This window comes from Tamandua tetradactyla, chromosome 14 (assembly GCF_023851605.1).
Source record: "Tamandua tetradactyla isolate mTamTet1 chromosome 14, mTamTet1.pri, whole genome shotgun sequence".
Lineage (NCBI taxonomy): Eukaryota > Metazoa > Chordata > Mammalia > Pilosa > Myrmecophagidae > Tamandua > Tamandua tetradactyla.
The window spans coordinates 18,142,084-18,153,541 of NC_135340.1; the positions used below are offsets into that span (position 1 = coordinate 18,142,084).

At 37.0% G+C, this 11,458-nt stretch overlaps 1 pseudogene; it reads left to right on the plus strand.

The window, feature by feature from the left end:
• The first annotated feature begins 10,112 nt into the window (after nt 1–10,112).
• LOC143654825 (DAZ-associated protein 2-like) lies at nt 10,113–10,953 on the plus strand (annotated as a pseudogene).
• The last annotated feature ends 505 nt before the right edge of the window (nt 10,954–11,458 follow it).

An 11,458-nucleotide genomic window follows, 5' to 3' on the forward strand; every position in this document is an offset into this window, starting at 1 on the left:
TTGTCATTAGATTATTTCTATGGAGATGTGGCCCTGCCCATTCAAGGTAGGTCTTAATTAGTTTAATGGAGTCGTTAAAAGAGCTGACACAGAAAGCTGAGAGCCGACACAGAGAACTGAGAGATGAAAGGAGAAGCTCACTGAGGAACCTCAGATGCTTAGAATAAAAGCCACTGGAGTCAGGAGCTGAGAGAACCACAGAAACCAGAAGTTGGGAGAGGATGTCAGATGCTGCCACGTGCCTTCTCATGTCCCAGATGCCAACAGTGCTGGTGTCTTAATTTGGACATTTTCACAACCTCAGAGTTGTAACTTCTAATGTAATAAATCCCCTTTTTAAAAGCCAATTCATTTCTGGTATATTGCATTCCAGCAGCTTTTGCAAACTGAAACAGGGACCTTAGTGAAAGGCAAATCTTGAGCCCACCCTTAAAGATTCTGATTCAGTAGGTACAGTATGGTGTATAATTAACAACCCCCCCAGGTGATTCTCATACCAGAAATTTTAAAACTCTCCTTAGAGTAACACCACTCTAAGGTATGAGCTCCAGTTTATAATTCTAGAAATTCAGTTTTGTCCAAATACCCAGACATGTTCAGATTCATAATAACCAAATTCCCAAAATACTAACATATAAACCAGAGTGCTCATGCTCATTTATTTATAATGAGAACTGTAACTTCAAAAGGACTGGAGTCCTTGAAACTATACAGAGCACATTCTCTCCCTTTACGAAAATCCATATGGGAAGCCACATTATACAGGAGGTTGCTTGTTCACCTCGAAATCATAGCAGTGGGAGTGAGTCGGTTAATGTTTCCTACTGGCATCAAACTAACATGATGTGTCATCTCCACTGTGAGAATAAACTTGCAAAGGGGACTGAAAAATGCTAGTCACAATCCTCCCTCCCCACAACCACGTTGAAAACCCACTGACAAATTACCTTTCTTGGCCTCTCCTTTTTCTAGGCTTTTTTAAAAACATATTTCCAGAACAGATTAAATATAATTAATGAGTTACAGATATAGATATAATAATACCAATACAGTATATTCTTGTTACCTTGATTGGGGTACTCCCAGAACTCACCTGCTTATATTCAGAGTTTGTTTAACTTACATATGAATGTAAGTTTCATGATGTCAGTGATCTTGACTTCCTTTTCACTACTTTATCCCAAGTGCTTAAAATAGGCCTTGACATAAATGAGTGGTTGATAAATATATTTTGAATGAATGAATGATTAGTTTCATGTATTAATGGCTATTTTCTCCCATTTTTATTGGCAGAGGGAAGCCTTAATTCTAAATTCTGGGACTGCCTTGCTGTTGCCTCCTATGGATTGGTCAGACACCCAACACAATGCCAAAAGCAAGGCAGTTGTTTTTATTACACTTTTATGACTGCATTTTCACGTCATAATATGTGTTTTGGTTTTTAGCATATAACCTCTGAGAAGTTTATGTTTTGTTGAGTTCCCAGCTAATTAAAAGAATAGGAGATCTCTGCTTGCTCAAGAACAAAAGAGAAGAGAAATGGAGATGGCTAAATGCCACTTCTTTCAGTATTTGATATAAACAGCTAACTCGAGAATTTTTCCTTGGCTTATTAGTGAATGTCACCAAATACTCCACCCACTCTCTTCACAACAAATGTGAGAAGGAAGTTCCTTAGCTTCTGAGCTTAAGAAATATTGATAAATATTGTGAAACTTTAACCAATTAAAAAAATGCAGCCAGCCAAGCTCCAGCCATTTTTAATTTACGATATTGCTTTGCTTCTGAAGCAAATGTAGACAAGTCACTCTTTCGATGCCTGAGGGATTGAAAAAATTAAATCAGTTGGATTGGTTATTGATGTTTTCTAGCAAATGTTTTGAAATCTCTGCCTTTCATCCATCTTGCAGAAAAGCAGGATTGCTTTGTGAGCCTTCAAAGATATTAATTCCTTTAATAAATCCTTACTTGTATGTTGAAAACTTCTAACAGTTAAGTTTCTGAAGCAAACTTTACATCAGGGATAAATGTTGCCCGCAGGCAGACTCCCTGTTTTTTTCCAAATTTCATTGCTCTTGGTCTTCTGAAACTGGGGCTAACCAACACCACAGCAGATGAAATATATCTTCTGCTCAGCCACTTTTCAGAAGATTTCTTATTATACTCTTTGCAAGCAAATTTCATGACAGGTTATTTGCTTTCCTAATCACCAGCACTTAATGAAATAAAGTACAAACATGAGCAGAGACTGTCCCAGTTCTGTGCTTTGATCCCTGCCTCCCTAACCAATGTGAAAAAAAAGATGGAAAGCAATTTGAGATTCTAAAAATACAGTGAATATTTGTCATATAGTAAACCAGTCAGAGCTCCATCAAATAGAAAGAATAAAAATCAAGTAAGTAAATTAAGATTCAAATGCACAGAGATACCAGGAGTGCATACATGAAAGGTGGGCTTGAGGGTGGAGGAAGTTGACTATACTGTGAGGATCCTTCATACAACATCTATTTCTCTAATACTTTTCACCACAAATGACTATTAAAAAATAGTAAAAATGAGAATAGTACCAAAACTGTCAAATGACGCTCTTAAGGACAGGATTGTTCCAGTGGGTTTCTTTTGAGAGGAGACATTTGTGATATTTGTTTAAAATGTTCTTCTGAGACATTCTACTTGAAATTCCTGCTTAAGGAAGTAGCATTAATATGCCTTTGCTGAAAAAAAAAAAAGGTATACAGTTTCTCTTTTTTATCAAACCTTTTTTTAAAAAAATTAAAAGAAGGATAGATAGCCTGGCTATTGTGGGAAAGAGAGAAACTAAAGATCAGTGCAAAAATGAGCTAACACCCTTTCCCTGGATACTAAACTACACAAATGAAGGAAGGGTTTTAAGTAGCTTTGACTATAGAATGGGACGTGATATACAGAAGGGAAAAAACCTAGTCAGAGAGCAGTATAGGAAGGTTTCGATGGATACTTTGGGAGCCTGCAACCCAGCAGGGTCCAGCACCTCTTTTCAATGAAGAATCTTTATCTTTCTTACATTAATGATTTACTTTAGGCTGATATTACCTGAAAATTAAAACTGCTAAAGAGATATTGTCACAATACTACTGACCGTGGAACTATATATATAGACATATATTATTGTTTGGTTTTCCTATTAAGGTATAATAATGAAGAATTAAATGTTACACTAAATTAACACTTTAAAGTTTCTATTTTTAGAGCATAACTCTTTACCTTCTAATTTTGTATGTGTATAAATTGAAATACATACACGTACATGCAATAAGTACACAATTAGAAAAACGAATTCATATATATATTACCATTGTCAAAATTAATCTTTTGTTTACTTTAAAAAGCATATTCCACCTTTATAGAAGCAAAGTACTTAATAAAAATGTTAGCTTTGCCAAAAGTAAAATTTAATTTCATTATTTAAGAAGGATCATCGACTTCTGGGAAGATGGAGTAGTGTAGGCTAGATTCACCCCTGCTCCACAGAACAAGGCAGGGGATGGGAAAAAGTGACTGGGACTGCAGTCCTGGCGGGTGAGTGATCAAAGAAGGTCTTCAATATTTCATAGCGTGGAGAGAGGTAGGGAGATTGGGATGAGGAGAGCAGGGTGTGTCTGATCAGCTGTTATCCCCACTGGGGGCAAATGGCAGCACAGAGGGACTAACCATCCCTCTGCTCCACCTGCCCCAGCTGTAGATGGGGCAAGTCTCCCTGGGTGGCATCACAGCCAGCAGTGCCTGTGGAGAGCTCAGAAGTATGCCTAGATGTTCATCATGAAAAGCTGGGCTCCCAGACGCTGGGAGCAGTTGCCCGGCCAGGTGCCACAAGTAGCTACCCTGTCAGACATAGTGAATGGCAGATTTATTGGGTGATGGGCACTGTGATCAAAGCTCCTCTGGGTGCTGAAATTAGCTCCCCCATACTCCTGCCACACGTGCCATCTTCCCAGCCAGCTGCTACTATCAGGGAGGGATGGCCCTAAAGGGAGGAGGTGCCTCAGGAGCAGTAAGTACAGTCTGGCAAACCCACTATCTACCTACATTTTTTTAAATATACTTTTAAATTATTGCTAGTTTTTATTTATATATTTTATATATTTATATTTTAACTGATTTTAATTTGTATTTATTTATTTATTTCCCCTGCCTTCTGTGGGCATCAGTCTGAATAAATTCCCACTATATCTTGGGATGTCCCTTTCTGACTTCAGGGCCTACTATTGCTGAAGAGTATGTGTTTACATTTTAAATTTAATTTTATTACTATTATCATTATTATGAGGGCATGGGTCATGAAAAAAGCCCAGATCTCCTGCATGGCAAGGAGGCATTCTGCCACTGAAATACCCATACATCCTTGCCTAGCTTTTGATAGACCCTCAAGTAGAATTGTACTCCTATGTAATTTCTGGGCCTTGGTTTGGCATGAAATTACTGACAAACCAAGTGCAAAAGGGAACATCTGCACTTGCAAAAACTAAATAATTCAAAACTTTAGACAAGTGAAGGAAACCAACTTGCAAAATAACCTTATTAAGATCATCAAATGCCCAAATAGAAAAGAAAATCATAAAGGATATGAAGATTCAGGCAGAAATGGCCTAGCCAAATGACCAAATCAAAACACCAGAGAGGACATAGAATATGGAACAGCTACTCAAAGATATTTATAAGAAATAAAGGATATCAGGAAGATACTAGAAAAGCTTAAAAAAGAATTTGAAAGATTAAATAGAAAAAGGGCAGATCTCACAGAAATGACAACACAGTGGATCAAATTAAAAATATACTAGAGACTCACAAGAGCAGATTTGAAGAAGGAGAAGGAAGAACAAGTGAGCTAAGAGACAAAACGATTGAACTAGAGTGCACAAAAGTACAAAGGGCAAGAACAATGGGGAAAAAATGTGATAGGATCTTAGGGAAATGATGGACAGCAAGAAGTGCACAAATATAAGAATCATTGGTGTCCCAGAAGGACAAGAGAGAGTAAAGGGCTGGGGAAGTTAGTTGAAGACATAATCTGAGAATACTTCCCAACCCTTATAAAAGACATAAATATGCAAATCAAAGAGGCCCAGCAAGTCCCAAATAGCCTACTCCAAGATACATACTAATCAAACTTTCAAATGTTGAAGAGAAACAGGAAGTCCTGAAAGCAGCATGAGAAAAATGATCTACTGAACTCAAGGGGACATATAAAACTGAGTTCAGACTACTCAACAGGCCCCATGGAGGCAAGAAGGCAGTGGTATGATATATTTAAGAGGCTGAAAGTGAAAGGCTACCAGCCAAAATGTCCTTCAAAATTGAGGCAGAGATTAAAATCTTCAAAGACTTTTAGAACTAATCAACAAGAGAAATACTTGTTGCCCTATAAGAAATACTAAAGGGAGTCCTGTCAGCTGAAAAAAAAAAAAAAAAAGACAGGAGAGGGAGGTCTGGAGAAGGGCACAGAATTGAAGTATCAGTAAGGGTGATTTAAAGGGTAAAAAGAGAGAGAGAGGGAAAAGAATGTAAAGATCTGACACACACAAACACAACTAAAATATAAGATGATAGATTCAAGAACTGCTTTTACAGTAATAACTTTGAATGTTACAGAGTAAACTCACCAATTAACAGATTGACAGAATGGATTAAAAATACAATCCATCTATATGCTGTTTGCAAGAGATACATCTTAGACCCAAGGACACAGATATATTGATATTGAAAGGATGGAAAAAGATGTTCTATGCAAGCTGTAACTGAAGAAAGCAGGAGTGGCTATAATAATATCAGACAAAATAGACTTTACATGTAAAGACATCATCATAAGGGACAAAGAAAGACACTACATATTAATAAAAGGGGTAATTACCAAGAGGAAATAGTAATAATAAATATTTGTGCTTGCAATCAAGGAGCTCCAAAGTATATTAGGCAAACATTAGGCAAAACTGAATGGAGCTATAGACGTTTCAGCAATAATAGTAGGAAACTTCAAACACTACACTACTCTATAGATGGAACAACCAGACAGAAGATCAACAAGGAAATTGAGAATCTAAACAAATGTGATAGATGAATTAGACCTAATAGACATGTATAGATCATTATATCCCAAAACACAAGAATATACATTTTTCTCTAGTGCACGTGGAATATACTCCAGGATATATCATATGCTGGGATACAAACTAAGTCTTTATTATAAATTTAATAAGATTGAAACTATCCAAAGCACTTTTTCTGACCACAACAGAATGAAGCTGGAAATTAATAATCACCAAAGAGCCAGAGCTTTCACAAATATATGGAGATTAGACAACATACTCTTAAATAATCAGTGAGTCAAAGAAATTGCTAGAGAAATCACTAAGTATCTGGAGAGGAATGATAATGAGAACTGAACATATCAGAACTTATCGAATGTGACAAAGGTGGTGCAGAGAGGGAAATTTATTACCCTAAATGCCTATATTAAAAAACAAGAACGAGCAAAACGTGAGGACTTAACTGCTCACCTGGAGAAATTAGAGAAAGAAAGCAAACTAAACCCCAAAGCAAATAAAAGAAGTGAAATAACAAAGATTAAAGCAAAAATGAACTGGAGAACAAAAAAATAGAATCAACAAAACCAAAAGTTGGTTATTTGAGAAAATCAATAAAATTGATGGACCACTTGCTAGACTGACAAGGCAAAAAAGCAGAGAGGAAGCAAATAAACAAAATCAGAAGTGAGAAGGTGGTCATTACCAAGGATCCTGAAGACATTTAAAAATCACAAGAGAATATTGCAAATAACTAGATGCCAACAAACTAGACAACTTAGATGAAATGGAGATATTTCTAGAAACACAGGAAATACTATACTGACTTGAAAAGAAATAGAAAATCTCAACAAACCAATTACAAATAAAGAGATTCAATCTGTCATCAAAAATCCTCCCACAGAGAGATGTTTATTTGATGCAAAATTTATATTTTGAATAGTGCATTTCCTAATTTAACTTGTATGGTCAGTTTAGTTGAACATCATAAGTACATGGAATCTTGAATAGGGAGTGAGATTTTGTTGGTTTGTCCAGATTAGTGTGATGTCCTAATAAACTGCAGAGCAATTTGGACAGTGAATGAAGAAGTATTTGCAAAGTCCCCTTGGAATGGAGAGAAAGGAGAAAATATTAAAATTCCCATTTGGAGAATTTCTAATACTCTTGCAAGTAGTGGGGACAATCAAATCAATAGGCCAAGTCCTCGATCTACAGGGTTCACCCCTATGAAACTTACTTCTACAAAGGATAGGAGTAAGTAGGCTAAGCCTACTTAAAATTAGGCCTAAGAGTCACCCTCAGAGACCTCTTTCGTTGCTCAGATGTGGCCCCTCTCTCTAAATCAACTTGGCGGGTGAACTCACTGCCCTCCGTGCTATGTGGGACATGACTCCAAGGGATGTAAATCTCCCTGGCAACATGGGATAGAAATCCCAAGATAAGCTGGGACCCAGCATCAAAGGATTGAGCAAGCCTTCTTGAAAAAAAGGGGGGAAGAGAGAAATAAGACGAAATAAAGTTTCAGTGGCTGAGAGATTTCAAACACAATTGAGAGGTTATCCTGGAGGTTATTCTATGCATTACATAAATATCCCTTTTTAGTTTATGGTGTATTGTAGTGGATAGAGGGCAGTACCTGAAACCATGGAGCTGTGTTCCAATAGCCTAGATTCTTGACGACAATTGTATAAAGCTATAACATTTACAGTACAAATGTGTGATTGTGAAAATCTTGTGTCTGATGCTCCTTATATCCAGGGTATGGACAGATGAGTAATGAATATGGATAAAAATAAATAAATAATAGGGGGGACAAAGGGTAAAATAAATTGGGTAGATGGAAATACTCATGGTCAATGAGAGGGAGGTATAAGGTGTATGGTATGTATATGTTTTTTCTTTTTCTTTTTCTTTATTTTTCTGGAGTGATGCAAATGTTCTAACAAATAATCATGGCAATGAGTACACAACTAAGTGATTTAAAAAAATCATCCCACAAAGTAAAGCCCAGAACCAGATGGCTTCACAAGGAAATTTTATCAAACATTCCAAAAAGAACTAATGCAAACTCTTTCCAAAAAAATTGTGGGAAAAAGAATGCTATATAACTCATTTTATGAAGCTAACATCACTCTAATACCAAAACTGGATAAAGAAGCTACAAAAAAGTAGAACTACTGACCAATCTCCCTAATGAACACAGATGCAAAAATTCTTAACAAAATACTAGCAAATCAAATCCAGCAATTCTTAAAAGAATTATACCACACAACCAAGTGGGGTTTATACCAAGAATGCAAGGGTGAATCAATATAGGAAAATCAATCAACACAATGCAGCCCATTAACAAATCAAAAGGAAAAAAATCACATAATCATATCGATCAATGCTGGAAAAGCATTCAATGAAATTCAGCATCCTTTCCTGATAAAAACATTTGAAAAGGGTGGGCAATGGTGCCTCAGTGGCAGAATTCTCCTCTGCTGTGCTGGAGACCGGGATTCAATTCTCAGAGCCTGCCCAAGCAAAACAAAGAAAAAACACTTGAAAAGGTGGGAATCAAAGGAAATTTCCTCAGTATTATAAAGGGCATATATGAAAACTCATAACCAGCATCATACTTAATGGTGAGAGATTGAAAGCATTCCCCCCTAAGCTCTAGAATGAGACAAGGATGCCCATTGTCATCACTATTATTCAACATTGGAACAAGTTCTAGCTGGAGTGATTAGACAGAAAGAAATAAAAGGTATCCAAATAGGAAAGGAAGAAGTAAAACTTTCATTATTTGCAGGTGGCATGGTCCTATACTTGGAAAACCCTGAGAAATCTATGACAAAGCTACTTGAGCAAATTAAACAAATTCTGTAAAGTGGCAGGACACAAATAATCTTTCTATACACTAGTAATGACCCATCTGAGGAGACAATTAAAGAAAAATTTCATTCAAAATAGCAACCAAAAAGATGTGGTATCTAGGAATAAACCTAACCGAGGATGTCAAGGACTCATACACAGAAAACTATAAAACATTGATAAGAGAAATAAACAATGACCTAAATAGATGGAAAAACATTTCATGCTCATGGATAGGAAGGTTGAATGTCATTAAGATGTCAATTTTACCCAAATTGATCTACAGATACAATGTAATACCAATCCTAATCCCAATAACCTACTTTGGAGACTTGGAAAAGTTAGGTATCAAAATTATTTGGAAGGAAAGAGACCCCAAATAGCTAAAGATATCCTAAAAAAGAAGAGTGAAGTGGGAGGACCATTATTTCCTGATTTTAAAGCTTACTGTAAACACACAGTAGGCAAAATTTCATGGTACTGGCACAAAGACAGAAGTATTGACCAAGGGATTCAAATAGAGAGTGTGGAGATAGACCACCAAATCTATGGTCAATTGATCTTCAATAGGCCCCCAAATCCACTGAACTTGGACAGAATAGTCTTTTCAATAAGTAGGCATGGGAGAATTGGATATAGATTGCCAAAAGAATGAAAGAGGACCCCTACCTTACACCCTATAGAAAAATTAATTCAAAATGGATTAAAGACCTAAATGTAAGAGCCAGTATATAAAACTTCTAGAAGAAAATGTAGGGAAGCATCTTCAAGATGTAATAATAGTAGACAGCTTTTTAACTTTATACCTAAAGCACAAGCAATGAAAGAAAAAAGCAGATAAATGGGAACTCCTTTAGATCAAGAGCTTCTGTGCCTCAAAGGATTTTGTCAAAAAAGGTGAAGAGGCAGCCAATTCAATGGGAGAAAATATTTGGAAACCACATACTGTATAAATGCTTGATATCCTGTGTACATGAAGAAATTATATAGCTAAATGACAAAAGAGCAGACAACCCAATTATAAAATGGGCAGAGGATATTAATAGACACTTTTCTGAAGAGCAAATACAAATAGCTAAACAGCACATGAAGAGATGCTCATTTTCATTAGCTATAAGGAAAATGCAAATCAAGACAACAATGAAATATCACCTCACACCTATAAGAATGACTGCTACAAGACCCAGAGCCACCATGAATAGCAGAGAACAATATCCAACACAACCAACTTACCCTCTATAGCCTCCTGGGAATCCAGTGTACCTTCAGACCTTGCATCTTCCTCAGGCGCCACCCTATACTAATGATCCACTTGTTTACTCAGAGCTCTACCATCCAAGTTTTGTGCCCCCAGGGGCTGCCAGAATCCCTATGTCAGCTGTATTTCCTGATGCCTCAGTGTATCTTTCCACGGCCCAGTCTGTGGCTATTGGACCTTTAGGTTCCACAATCACCATAGCTTTTTTTAATTATTATTTTTTATTGATATATATTATATATTCACATACCATGTAATCATCCAAAGTGTGCAATCAATGGTTCACTATATCATCATTTGTTAAACCCTACCTTCTCTGTACAAATCCACCATCACCTTTGGTCATTCTCCCACTCTTTAGCAATCCTCAAGGCTTATTATTCAATTGGGCCCATCTATCCACTTGGCTCAGCACTGCTGGTGGAAGAAAGATACGACGCAGGTGCCAGATTTGGAGCTAGGGCTACTGCTGGCAACATTTCTCCTCCAGCCCCCGGATGCCCTCCCAATGATGCTCAGCTTGCAGTCATGCAGGAAGTCAACATACTCGTAACTCATCGGAAGGGAAGCTTCTTTATGGGTGGCTCAGATGGTGGCTACACTATCTGTACCAGAAAAGACATCACCATACCTTCTCACAATGTAACTGCTATAGTCATATTAACCTGAAGCTGCAGTTTAGACACATGTTTTTGGGGTGTCTTTCTGGTGCACAAACTTTCAAACACTTTTCAAATTTAATAAGGAAACCATGTAATGGTAGTAATACCTCCCTAAAGCATTTTGAGGTAGCAGAAGTGTCGATTCATAAGATGAATGTAGGTGAAGCAACCCTAAGGAGCTTCCTTTAATTCCTCTGGCGTACTACTGTGTCATACTGATCTTTGCTTTTAATAATAAAACATCAAATTAGGTTTGAAGGGAACTTTGATCTTCTTAAGAATTAAAATTGCCAAATTATTCTGACTGGTTTTTAAATCTCCTTTTAAGTCTTTGATTTATATTACTTGTTATAAATGAAATACATTAGTTGTCTGCCTTTTCCTTTCCATCCTTTGCCCCACATGCCATCCTTAACCCTAGTCTTTCGTTCCCTCTCGCCAATCTACATTGAATCAATGGTGCAGGACAGAAAGCCAGTCAGACTAACTTCCTTCTCTCCTTGCACTTCTCCCCACTTGTCATCTTATAGCTGGTCATACACAAGAGATCTTCTGAAAACCCTTCTGTGCTACAAGCACAGACCCCATTACTCCTTTTGCCTCTCTCCAGGCAAAACTGA